General features: G+C 38.4%; 1 long non-coding RNA gene across 1 annotated transcript; it reads left to right on the top strand.

The window, feature by feature from the left end:
• The first annotated feature begins 7,185 nt into the window (after positions 1-7,185).
• Positions 7,186-9,833, top strand: LOC140184608 (uncharacterized). The gene is made up of 3 exons (XR_011881707.1): positions 7,186-7,625; positions 8,820-8,924; positions 9,462-9,833. It is a non-coding gene; the product is annotated as an uncharacterized lncRNA (long non-coding RNA).
• The last annotated feature ends 835 nt before the right edge of the window (positions 9,834-10,668 follow it).

Below are 10,668 nucleotides of genomic sequence, written 5' to 3'. Positions count from 1 at the left end.
AATTCCAATACTTGTACTCGTTTCAAAAGGAGTCTATTTTTAAAAACAAGTCTATCACATGGAAATGAATTCATTGTACTAGTGATCCAACCGTTACAAATGTCAAGTCATAACTCGGCATAATGACTCATAATTCGGCCAAATAAAACAGAGATCGGCGTTACACGTTACAAACCAAGTTCAACGGCCTATATACTAGAATCATAATGTCACACCAGACATCATCACCCATAAACCTTATTATTATTCTTCAATTCAGACAATGAAACAAAAGCATAACTGACTTATTTTACTCGGCCTATAAAGGTACAACATCTTCTCCTTAAAACCACATTGAATTCTCAATACTGACTTAAATTTTGGAGTGCCTTTGCAGGTACACTCTCCCCTTCTTTTTTGCTCACGCTCTGCACAATTGGACATCCCTTTGGAGTAAAGCTCAGACTTCTACAAGACCCTAAGGTCGGCACCATAGATAATAACTCGGCGTCGACTCCCAGGGACCGAGCTCTCTCTTCAGGTATCCATACAAGAACAATTGGCACCCACCGTGGGGTCGAGAATGTAATCCCTTCCATATATCATCGGCCTCAAGGTTCTCGCTTGAAGTCATGGCTGAACAACTTCCACCCACATCATCCGAACTCCTTTAGATGGTGACCGAGTTACGGCAAGCCAACCAGCGCATGGCCGAGGAGAACCAAAGAATGGCAAATCAAATTGCCAACTTGAATAACACCCAAATCGAAAACAAGAACAATCGGCAAGAAAGGACAGAAGAGGCCGAGCATCAGTCAGGGCCCACACACGTCTCTGAAACTGCTCGGCACGAAGAGGAGCAACCCGAGTATAATGAGGAAGCTCGGCCAGACGACGAGGATGGCAATCAAGAAAGCTCCCCCAAGCCATTCACGGCCGAGGTGATGAATTCGTGTTACCCAGGAGGTTCACTCTGCCGAGCACCCTAACTCCCTATGATGGGTTAAGCGATCCGAAGAAATACATCAAAAAGTTCACCTCCATAATGATAGTAAACGGTGCATCTGATAAAGTTTTATGTCGTTGCTTTCCATCTTACTTAGATGGTCCTGCACTTGATTGGTTTTGCTCTTTGCCTGCAGGTTTTATTTCTCGCTTTTGAGACCTATCAAAGCCCTTTAAGGAGCACTTTGCTGGATCGGCCATCTACCTACACGACTCCGATTACCTGAATACAATCAAGCAAGGCCAGCACGAAAGCCTTAGGGACTACATCATACGCTTCACAAAGATAGCCATGAGTATACCCGACCTCCACCCTGAGGTGGAACTGCACGCAATAAAAAGTAGACTTCGACCAGGAAAATTCCAGGAAACCATGCTGTAGCCAAACTTAAGACTATGGCCGAGTTCCATGAAAAGGCTAAAGGTCAGATCGACATCGAGGAACTCTGACAAGCTCGAAAAACAGAAAAACCACACTACAAAGACGACGACAAAACATGAGACAATAAAAAGAATTTCAAACCGACTCCACGATATGAGTCCTACTCTCAATTCAACACCAAGCACGACGACATCATCAAGGAGATATTGAATTCAAAGTTAATCAAACCGCCAAGAAAAGCCGGCAGTTACCCATATTCAAAAGGCGCGGACAGATCAAAATACTGCTCTTTCCACCAAAAGTATGGACACACTACCGACGAGTGTGTCATTGCCAAAGACCTTTTGGAGCGATTAGCTCGGCAAGGTCACCTGGACAAGTACATCAGCGGCCATATACAACGACGAGCACCCCCTCTGGTGACCAAAGCTCCGTGACACAGCATGGCCGAGATAAAGACAGACCGAACAACAACCATCCTGAACAACTAAAACGTATCATTAGCTATATTTTCGGAGGTTTTGCAAGAAGAGGAGCCACAAGCTCGGCAAGAAAGCGATCTTACCGAGCTATGCTTTCCATCGACGCCGATCAAACTCAACAGCAAATACTACCACACTCTACACAGATAACATTCCAGACAGCCGACCATAACAACAACGTAGCAAATCTAGATAACCCAGTCGTGATTTCATTGCAGCTCGGAGATCTACTAGTCAAAAAGGTTTTGCTGGACCCTGGGGGAAGTGCCGATGTCCTCTTCTACTCCACATTCCAGAAGATGAAACTGAGTAGCAACATCCTCCAACCTTCCACTGGAGACCTGGTTGGTTTCTCAGGTGAGAGAGTCCCGGTTATGGGCTCTGTGTGGTTACAAACCACACTCGGTAAGTTTCCCTTGTCAAAAACTCAGACATTTAATACTTAGTTGTTGATTGCTTTAGTCCTTACAATTTAATACTTGGCCGACCTTTCTTAAATAGGTTCGACGCCATAGTATCTACAATTCATCTCTGTGTTAAGTTTTCTTTGTAGGATAACACAATTGCAACCATTCACAGTGATGCTCGAGAAGCCAGGGAATGCTACAACAACAGTCTTAAAAGACCTAACTCAAACACAAAAGCCCATGTTCACAACATCGGCAGCATGGACGACCTACCAGCTCTGGCTGATCTTGATCTAAGAGCGAGAACCCTTGAAAGACCGACCCCAACAGAAGACTTGCATAAAATCTATTTTACAGAAAGCTCAGACAAATTCACCTATGTCGGCTCAACATTATCCTCAGAAGAGAAATCCTCATTCTGAGCATTCTTACAGCAAAATGCCAATCTGTTTGCTTGGACCCCGGCTGATATGTCAGGCATCGATCCATCCATCATATCCCACAAGTTGGCATTAGATCCATCTGTCCGACTTTTAGTACAGAGAAAAAAAAACCTCGTCCATGACCGCAAACAAGCTTCCCTGGAAGAAACCAAGAAATCAGATTCACAACATGGCTGGCGAATGTTGTCATGGTGAAGAAACATAACGGTAAATGGCGCATATGTGTTGATTTCACCGATCTCAACAAAGCATGTCCCAAAGATTCCTATCCTTTGCCCTCTATTGATTGCTTAGTTGATAATGCCTCTAGTTATGAAAAACTCACCTTTATGGATGCATATTCTGGCTATAACCAGATCCAAATGCATCCATCCGATCAAAATAAGACAGCCTTTATTACTGAATATGGAAACTATTGTTATAAAGTCATGCCATTTGACCTTAAGAATGCAGGTGCAACATATCAACATCTAATGGACAAAGTCTTCACTAAGCAAATCGGCAAGAACATTGAGGTCAACGTTGACAATATGGTCACCAAGACAAATATTGGCAACAATCACCTTGATGACCTCGCAGAAATTTTTAGTCAACTAAGAAAATACAACATGCGGTTAAATCCCGAGAAGTGCGCATTTGGCGTCCAAAGTAGCAAATTCCTCGGCTTCATGCTCACTAGTCGTGGTATTGAGGCAAATCCCGGGAAATGCCGAGCTATTTTAGACATGACAAGCCCACAAACTATCAAAGAAGTACAACGGTTAACAGGGAGACTTGTTGCACTCTCTAGATTTTTACCTTGCTTGGCTTCTAAATCTTTATGTTTTTTCCAAACTTTAAAAAAGAAAAAAAGATTTCCAATAGACTGATGACTGCGAACAAGCATTCACAATTATTAAAGAAAATCTTTCAAAACTGCCAATCTTACAAACCCCTCTTCTGGGGGAACCACTATTCTTATATTTATCTATCACTAACTAGGCTGTAAGCTCTGCTCTTGTTGCAGAAAGGGAAAATAAGCAGTTCTGGATCTATTTTACCAGCAAAACATTACAGAATGAAGAACTTCGATATCTGAGCATTGAGAAGCTGGCCCTAGCACTTATTTTCAGAGCCATGAAATCCATGTTCAGACAGATCACCCTTTACGACAAGTCCTTCAGAAACCAGAGCTGGCTGGACTCGCTGCCGACTTAAACATCACCAAACTTAAGGTATACTACGATTCCTTACTGATTGTCCAGCAGGTAAACAACTTACACCAAGTAAAGGACCCTTTGCTCTCTAAATACGAAATACAGCACATATCCCGGGAGAGTAATGGCCGAGCTGACGTTCTGTCTAAACTCTCCAACACTCAACCAAACGGGTCATCCTTTTATCAGTCAACATTGCTTAAGCCAAGCATTGAACTCATAGAAATCTTAAGTGTAACACAGGAAGCAGATTGGAGATCTCCATACATAGACTATCTTCGGACAGGGATCTTGCCAGGCGACGTCGAAAATGTTCGACACTTCCGCCGACAAGTCTCTTTTTTTACAATTTATAATAATTGCTTATATAGACGAGGATTCTCTCGTGCATTACTAAAATGTCTTTGCAGAACAGAAGCCGAGCTGGCGCTTACCGAGGCACATAAAGGTATCTGTGGTACACACCTCAGAGCCCGAAGCCTGTCTTCAAACAAAATAGCAGATCTATACTCTGAACCGACCATTCGGAAACAATCAGTCAAACAAGCCGATCTATACTCCGAACCCACCATTTGGAAACAATCAGTCAAACAAGCCGATCTTACTCCGAAACCAATCATTCAAAATCTCTCAGTCAAACTAAAGAGCCGATCTTACTCCCGAATCCGACTATTCAAAATTATTCAGTCAATTAAATTGCCAATCTTTATCCAGAATCAAACAAACTGGACTAATCAATTGCCGATCTTTACTCAGATCCATCGAAAAAACTATTCGCCAACTAAATAAATTGGTGCTCACCGATCAAAACAACATACTACTCATTTACCTCTCGGTATTCAACAATCAAAGTTAATAGATTATAAATCTACCAATCAAATCAGTCACCACCTACAATATAACAAATCCCGAAACCATATCAGGTATTCCTAGCTCTTCAAATTATATCTTCATTAGATAACTATCACAGACCTAACAACTAAGGTCAAAACAGACATACAGATAATAAAAACAAACATCAAACAAGTTGATACCTTTTTACATGATGCATTAAACAATCACAATGTGTTTACATAGCCAAAAAAGATGAGCCTCAAAAAGATAGCACGAAGGCTAAACAACTGTAAAAAAAAATACAAATAAAACATTTCAAATAAAGGAACACTATTCGACATTTTCATCTTCCTCTTCAGCAGCGCCATCATCCTCCACCATAGCTCCATCCTGGATAATCTTCGCCGGATCCATTAGAGAAAAATCAACCCCAGGAGCGAGAAACTTAGCCTGTTGAGAAGCCCGCTCAAACCCTTCCACAAACGAATCAAGGATCTCGATTTCCTTTTCTTTCTCCACCCCTTTCAGTTTTGCTGTCACCTCAATTACCTGAGCACTCATGAAAGAAAGGTCAGCTTCTTTTCTATTCAGATCCTCAACTTCTTTTGCATAATTTTCCTTCATCACCTTCAACTCCTTCTCACTTTCTGATAACTTAGTCTACAATTTAGCTACCCTAGCAATTTTCACATCCAACTCCTCTTTTAACTTCAGATCTTCCTTTATCTCAGCAATCCCACGATGTTTCTTCTCTTGGCTGCGCCCTAAGCTTGCCAACCGAAAATCAATCTCCTGAAAAGCCCACAAAAATACCATAAGAAACACACTTATATACATATCAGTTTATAAATCAGAAAAGCATACGCTACCTGCATATATTGATCAATGGCAACATCACCAACCTCGTCCGCCAAAGTCACATCAGCCGACGACTGACAAACTTTGTCGGCCATAATAAGGAAAACCTTTCCCCCACAGTGACGACCCATCATTATGATCGGAAACGTCATGTAATTTCTTTTGGTTTTCAAATACCCTTTAATTTCTTCCATAGGAACTCCTTTATCATCTTCGGAACCCTCAGACAAATCAACGACACCTGCTTTTCTCTTTTTCAGAATAACTTTCTTTCTTGCCGGCTTTGGTTGATTAACCTCGCCAGCACCAACAATCTTCTCCACTTTTAAAGTATACCCCTCTTTCTCCAGATTTTTACTTTTAACCCGAGATCTCAGGGTAGCAGCCGACACTCCATTATACTTCTCCCATGCAAATAAAACAATCAAATTACCACAATATATGTCACACAAAAAAATACCTATGCATTTTAAAAACTCACCTAAATAATCTATCACCGCTTGCCTATTTTTATCCCATTGTAATAGATCAAAAACGGATATTAGTTCTTTTTGGCCAACCACCTCTATCATGTACTCAATAATACATTCGTTCCTTGGATTTATTTCTTCAAATCCGAGTATATTCTGAGGCTCTGAACACCACCACAATGGGAATTTCTCTCCTAAATTCTCATTTAAGTAGAATGAAAACTCCTCTTCTACACTAGCAACCTTCAGAAACATTTCCTTAAAATACTTGAACGAAGACTTATACAACTTAAACACAGCGAAACCTGGAGAACTATTCAGATTAACCCAACCAACCTTCTAGACCCCTTTGGCCTGAAACATACAAAAGAACAGTTCCAACGATGGTTCCTCTTCCAGATACTCCATCAACACCTTAAAGCTTCGCAAAAAAGCCCATCCATTGGGATGAAGCTGAGAGAGGGTGCAATTCAACTGCCTCAACACCTGACACTGAAACTCTAAGAATGGAAGCCTCACTCTCAGTTCTTCTATAATACAGCTATATATAAAGAAATACTCAAACCCCTCTTCTTTATGATACACACAATCATTAATGGAACACAGCAATAGTTTTACATGAATCCCTAAACCCCCCTTCACTATCTTCTTTAAATTTATTTCTTTCACAGCATCCACATCCCTGAACAGTGATGTACGCATTTTCACGTCTTCACTCACCCAAATGTCTGACCAGTCCACCACCTCCCTCTTCTCTTTTTCTCTCTCAAAACCCATATCAAGCAAACAAATTTCGAAAGCTGCAGAAGAAAAATACAGAGGAAAAAGGAAATAACAAACCTCCATCGGTTAAGTTTCCCATGTCAACTCCATCAATCAACTTAACTGGTCCAAGTGGCATTGGAAATAACAAACCTCTTAATGCTATCATAACTTACCTCTCTCTTCATTTATAACTGTTACCTTTCCCAATATATTATTTTCAAATTAATGTTTTAATAAAGCATCTTGACCTAGGGGCTCCAACCCTATTTTGGCCGAGTTGTGAACTCACTCAATGGCCGACTTATGATTCATTAAAAGCTCAACCTGCTTCATTAAACACAGTCCTAGGCTAAGCTTAGGGGCTATGATTCGACCGTTAAAAATGTCAAGTCATAACTCGGCATAATGACTCATAACTCGGCCAAATAAAACACAGATCAGCGTTACACGTTACAAACCAAGTTCAAAGGCCTACATACTAGAATCATAACGTCAGACCAGACATCATCACCCATTAAGGTTTATTATTATTCTTCAATTCAGAAAATGAAACAAAAGCATAACTGACTTATTTTACTCGGCCTATAAAGGTACAACATCTTCTCCTTAAAACCACATTGAATTCCCAATATTGACTTAAGTTTCAGAGTGCCTTTGCAGGTACATTCCTCCCTTGTTTCTTGCTCACGCTCTGCACAATTGGACATCCCTTTGGAGTAAAGCTCAGACTTCTACAAGGCCCAAAAGTTGGCACCATAGATAACAAATCGGCGTCAACTCCTAGGGGCCGAGCTTTCCCTTCAGGTATCCATACAAGAACACTAGGTTTAGCTTAATTTTAATTAAGAGCACTAAGACTAAAATAAATAAAAAGATTAAACTAATCTACACTTTAATTAACCACGGTAGGAACCTCAACCAACAAGCAACAAACACTACAAAAATAAAAAGTTAAAAGAAGGAAAAGAACTACACACTATGCTTATTAGGTTATTATCTTAAATTATATTGTGAATTGTGATATTGTATTGGAGCCAAGGGTAATGAAGACACACTACTTAAAATCGTATATATGTTACTAAAACTTTTTATTAAATAGACATTTCCTAATTTTTATTCTTTCATTATTAGTATTTTATTTAGATCATTCCTAATGGTTTAATACTTTAATTGGGCTAGTTAATTTGAGTGTTCTATTTCAAGTATCAATACTTCAATAACGGAAAGGGAAAATAGAACTGGGTGATGCATGTTTGTCAAAAAGAGAGTGTATGTGTATAAGTGTGGCAATGGTAAGTACCTTGTTTTGTTCTTTTCACTTTAGCATTGAAGATTTAATGAGTTCTCAAATCTAATGAACAAGAGAGAACCCTTTTTTTGTTTGATTGCAGTTCCTTTTTCCGAAGCATAGTGAGAAACAATATTTCTCCTTGCATTGTGTACTGGAATTGTTCGTAGCCCTAGTCCTTTGATGGATTCTTGCTTGTATTGCTTGCTGGTGGTCCATCCCGTGCTTTTTTTCGAAAGGACTCTCAGATCATCAAGGATGATTTCAAATTTCTTAAGGAACTATTTTGGGTGAATGGGGATGGCTTGCCTTCTGAATTAATAGATAAGTTTTCAATTAGTGTGAAATCTGTCCTTTCCCTTTTCAGAACTGACACAGAGACCATTATAGAGCGGTTTAGACGAGTAACCCTGAAAACATATAAATCCTTTGCAAGGTCTAGGTTTCCATTGCCTCCAACTTCTGGCCAGTGGGATCCATCTGAACCCAACACGTTATTACGTGTTCTATGCTATAGAAACGATGAAATAGCCTCCAAGTTTCTTAAGAAGACATATGATCTACCTAAGAAACTCTAAACAACACTGAGAAACAGTAAATAGGATGGAAAATTGGGATGTCAGTGGGGACTATGCATTCTGCTTAACAACCTAGTTATTCTTGTATTTATTACAACATTGCCCAGCTAATATATGTGCATTATTCTTCAGGCAGTGACTCTCTTGTAGCCAAAAGCTTATTACTACTGCCATATTCTTAGAGTATGAAGTGAGGCAGCTCAAATGGTAGCTAGAATGGTTGGCTTACATCAGAAGGTAGTTGAATATATTCTTTTTTATTCATTTATTATTTTGAGATATATTTCACGGTGCTTCTTTGTTCTTTCTACGTTTATTTTTTTTGTTTGTCTCTCTCACTCTTCTCTCTTTCTCTCTCTATATATTATACAAAAGTGATGTTCTTGTTCTCTCCTTATTCTTTTGTTAAATTCCTCTGAAGTGGGTTGTCCCATTTCTACTAGTGCATTGTATAGCTTATTGGCTGATTGAAAATAGGTTAATTGTTCTTAGTTGGGATCTATGAAAATCATTACTCCTTGCATTGTATATTAGAATTGTTCCTAGTCCTAGTCCTAGAAATTGATTTTGCAAATTCTAAAAATTTTTGTTGGAAATCCATGAATTAAAATATATAGAAGGCCGGATTTTTGTATTTTTAACTTTTGAATTGAGAACTAATTTACTAGTTTCATTTCATGGCAAATTAGTTAATTCATATGTCCCTTTAAGCTGCTGGAAGCACCTCAAAATTGGTGGCAAGAAACATGAGCACCTGAAATTGCTTCTGTGCAGATTGAATGGAGTGTCAGGGGTGACTCGTTAAGAAATGTTGATTTTGCTCGTGTTTCAATCTCCAACACCTTAAAGTATGATGATTCAAAGAAATGGTTGGTACTCTTAGCCTTCTGTAATATTGGGTGCTTGGGTAGAACAATCCAAGATATAGTTTTCTTCAATTATCAATCTAAACAACCTGGTTTTGAAGACTTTGGTTCTTGGTTTTTTACTAGATTGGCTTGTTCTTTATATTAATGCCGCAGTTATGTTTACCGCACAGAGCTGGAAAAGACTGAACAATTGTGCTCATTGACCTTTTCTTTCCATAAAGCTTGTATCAAAACAGGTTTATTTTGTAATGAAAAAATCTAAAAGAATTCTATTTTACCTTACTGACAGATTTACAGACGAATTTTCTGTCTGTATTCAGAGTTTGGAGTGGTTTTTCAAGGCTCCAATTACCGACAGAAAATCTGTTGCTAATTACCGACGAAAAATCTGTTGAAAAATCTGTCTATAATCCGTCGGAAAATTCGTCTGTAATTATCGATGAAAAATTCATTGGAAAGTTTGACGTTTGAGGGAAATGGATGGGAGAATTTACCGAGGAAAAATTCGTCGATAACTGGTAAAAATCCGTCGGTAATTTTTCGACGGAAAAAAACCGTCGGTGAATAATTTCCGACGAGGCTTTTACAGAGGGACAAAATCCGTCGGTAATTTTGTCGGTAACCAAAAATCTGTCTGTAACAAAGACTAAATCTGTCTGTATTAAGCAATTTTCTAGTTGTGTAAAAATATAACAAAAAGAATTAGATATTAAATATATATTGTAAAAATAATTTTAGAGATCAAATTTTGATGTAAATATTTGTAATCATGATTAGAAAAATAAGATTTTTTCGTTTTTAAAATTTGGTAATTTTTTGTGAAGTGAATTTTTTTAAAAAAATTAATTGTGAATGATCACATTTTTTAAAAAATAAAAAGAAAAATTTAGTGATCAAATTTTGCTCTGAATTTTTTTGTATACCTTTTGAATATTTATTCAAATGTTGCCAAAAATTTAGATCTAATGGATAAGTCGTTTGCTAAATATGAAAAATTTTTTGTTACTTACAAAAATTATAATATTTATTAGTTGTTTTTGTCGTATTTCATTTTGAAATCATTCGGGAACTATTTTGTTAATAATATTTTTCAAGATCTTTCTGTTATTGAC

The sequence above is a fragment of the Arachis hypogaea genome, chromosome 5, assembly GCF_003086295.3.
Source record: "Arachis hypogaea cultivar Tifrunner chromosome 5, arahy.Tifrunner.gnm2.J5K5, whole genome shotgun sequence".
In the NCBI taxonomy this organism is placed as follows: Eukaryota; Viridiplantae; Streptophyta; class Magnoliopsida; order Fabales; family Fabaceae; genus Arachis; species Arachis hypogaea.
This window is presented reverse-complemented; position numbering and strand designations above follow the sequence as displayed.